The sequence below is a fragment of the Pundamilia nyererei genome, unplaced genomic scaffold (genome assembly GCF_000239375.1).
Source record: "Pundamilia nyererei isolate P.nyererei 1_Seehausen unplaced genomic scaffold, PunNye1.0 scaffold00016, whole genome shotgun sequence".
Lineage (NCBI taxonomy): Eukaryota > Metazoa > Chordata > Actinopteri > Cichliformes > Cichlidae > Pundamilia > Pundamilia nyererei.
The window spans coordinates 2,902,862-2,905,853 of record NW_005187417.1 but is presented as its reverse complement, the minus strand read 5'-3'; the positions used below and the strand labels follow the sequence as shown (position 1 = coordinate 2,905,853).

At 41.7% G+C, this 2,992-nt stretch overlaps 2 protein-coding genes across 2 annotated transcripts in view; one reads left to right on the top strand and one right to left on the bottom strand.

The window, feature by feature from the left end:
• LOC102193145 (MAM domain-containing protein 2) overlaps window positions 1-741 on the bottom strand; it is a 37,213-nt gene extending 36,472 nt beyond the window's left edge. Inside the window, exon 1 of the mRNA XM_005725565.1 lies at window positions 717-741. The gene's annotated coding sequence lies outside the window, so the exon portion shown is untranslated. The remainder of the gene's footprint in view (window positions 1-716) is intronic.
• Window positions 742-2,065: 1,324 nt separating this feature from the next.
• Window positions 2,066-2,992, top strand: part of LOC102216090 (amyloid beta A4 precursor protein-binding family A member 1-like) — a 26,779-nt gene continuing 25,852 nt past the window's right edge. The window contains exon 1 of the mRNA XM_005725559.2: window positions 2,066-2,413. The gene's annotated coding sequence lies outside the window, so the exon portion shown is untranslated. The remainder of the gene's footprint in view (window positions 2,414-2,992) is intronic.

Genomic DNA, 2,992 nt, shown 5'->3' with positions numbered 1-2,992 from the left:
GCTTAGCATAGGGGGTCTAGCCTTAGGACCCTTACTGAATACAGACGCCCCAGGCAGGAATCGAACTTGGGATCCTCTGTTCCAAAGGCGTGTAGTCTAACCACTACGCTATCCAGCTGCTGGATAGTATATATATATATATATATATATCGCAAGTTCGATACCCAATCAGAGCGTTTCGGGGGGCAAGAATACGGCAACTTTGAATATTTCATCAGGAATAAATGTAGCGTAGAAAACATTGTGCACTATTTACAGGCTAATAGAGCCCTGTACTGTGACACAGATGAAAGCTGGCTTTGATTCTTTGTTTTCTACTCAATCTCAGCATTACTCACCCACACATACACATTCGTACAGTGCTTTTAACACTTGGTCGGTGTTGAGGATGGTCCTGTTATTAAAGCTGGGGTCATCCTGTAATTTATTACAAACTACCTCTGCTGCTTTGGCAGCACTGAATGCTCTCCTCGCTGCTGCTGTTGAATATCTGTTTGTCAACGCGGTGAAACATTTATTCAGACTGTTTGCATTAAAAAAATCATAAATCTCTGTAAGTAATAGCACAAATGTTTTAGCGTTAAAATAAAGTAGCTGAAGTGAAAGCACTCAGCGTGAAGAAGCCTGTATGTATTACGCGACTGAATCATAACTATTGATTGGTTAATGTGTATTTACTTTTAATGCTGCAGTTTAATGCTGCATCGGTTACTTACATACTGCTGGGTAATGATGTGTCGTCGTGAACGAAACGGCCCTTAGACCCGACTCTTTGAAGTGAACGACGCGAGCCAGCTCCTTATTGGGTCTGAAATGCACCGGGATGTCATGCTTGGAGAAAACTCTCCTGAGTTTTTCTGATACACCGGCTACATAGGGGATGACAATGTTGTTGCGTCTGTCCTTCTTATCCTCCCTCGCTGGTGTCTGATCTTCTTTTCTGTGCCTCTCTGCTGACTTTAAGAACACCCATTTAGGATAACTGCACGTTTTGAGTGCTTCCTTTACATGCGTGTGTTCCCTCTTTTTTCCTTCAGGAGGAACACAGCACAGCGCAGCGGGGGATGAAGAGGGGGATGAAGAGGAGTTTACACCTGCATCACAAACAACATAAGGCTTCATCAGATTAACATGGCACACACAACACTTTGTCCTATGGTCTGGGGTACCTGTAACATAATCTGTGTTACTCAGTTTCTCTTGGACAGTATAGGGCCCACAGAACTTTGCCTGGAGAGAGGATCCAGGAACGGGTAGGAGAGTCAACACTTTGTCACCCACCTCTCTTTTATTGTTTTATCATTTCTTCCTAGTACATTTGCTAGTTTATTTTTCCTAATATTTTCACTTTTTTAAAGGCTGCAGATATTTTTCTCAAAGCATTTTCTCTCTTTTTCTTATTGATTTCAAATGTATTTCTTTAAAATCTGTGAGGTTTTGTTTTTCAACACATAAATTTGTGTTTTTTGTGTGAATTTGCCGATTTGTCTTTAATTTTCTTTTAAATTGTTGCTCTAGATTTGCCAGTATTTTATTTTATTCCTTTCCTAAAGCTTTGTGAATACTTTTCTTTCTTTCTTTTCCTTCTCGACCTCCCATTTCTTTCTAAAAAAAAATGCTGTTTTCTTGCTGGTAAATTTGCCAGTTTATTATTTATTAAATAAAATTTCCATTATTTAACACGTGAATTTGCCAAGATTTTTTCCTTAAATTTGCTATTTTTTCCCCATTTTTTCTTATTAATTTGCAATTTCTTTCTAGAAAATTTGCTGTTCTTTTAGGCAAATTTGCCAATTTATTTCTCAAAAAATGTCCATATTGTTGCGCTAAATGTGTAAGTATTTTATTTTATTTTATTTCGTATTTTAGTCTTCAAAATTCAGATGTTTTTCTATTTCTTTTTTGTTATTATTTTACTTTATTTTGGTTTATGCATCGTGGAAAATCTGAAAACGCTCTATTAAAAAGAAGTTGGCCTTCAAATATATATATGTTACCTCTTTGTGTACCTGCGCAGGTTTCACAGGTGTTTTCTTTCTAACGGATGACACCGGGGAGATCAACAGAAGGATAACAGCGACCCCTCCGACAGCCCGTGAGAGTGTGACGGTGCTGCAGAGCTGCAGGCTGCTGTCTGCTGATGGAGGAGGTGGGATGAGGCTGACTGAGCTCACGGCCGTAAAGAGCTGCTTGTGTCTGCACCACCGACATCAGCAGTGTTCATAAAGGCGCTTTGTGCATCGCTAATCCGCTCTGATGTCACGGTGCAGAAGGAGGGGCTGAGCTCTCTCTGTAATCCGAGCAAGTTGTGTCTGGAGGGACAAACCGAGCCGATCCGGGCGAGAACGCGCAGACACAGGGGCGATGTACACTACGGCAGCCGAAGCCGGGCCTCTCCTCCACTGACATGCAGGTAAATGAGTAAATGTCACCTCCCGGAGCTGGTGTGATAGACGAGGAATCGTGGATTTCTGGTGGTTTTAGTGGGAATGTGAACGGGTCGTTTCCACTGATGGCGGATCTGACACCTGCGGAGGATGAATGTGGAGCGCGAGAGGGCAGAGAGGGAGGCTTTTAGACAGGTGACAGTTCGCTAAACGGTTTTATCTCCTTTCCACGAGCACGTCAGGAAATGTTTTAGAGATCGTGATGCAGTGAACGACTATAAAATATCCAAAAAAAAGAAAAGAAAAACAAAACCCCACCAATGACCGTTTAGGAAATGGGAACTATAACATTTCAACGATTCGAAGAAGCGGGCTGTAAGACTGGCTGATCATTTATAATGACAGTAGCAATCACAAAAGCAAAGACGGCTTTTGGTATTTTAACATCAAGGCCGTGGGAGGGTATTTAAGAAACCGAGTGCGCCTTCAAAATAAAAGCTCATGGCAGCTTTATGGGTTAATCGTCTCCCAGAGGCTACATGTAATACAGTGCACGTAATGTCACGATTGATGCATCCCTGCATGGGCCATATGCTTGCTGAGTG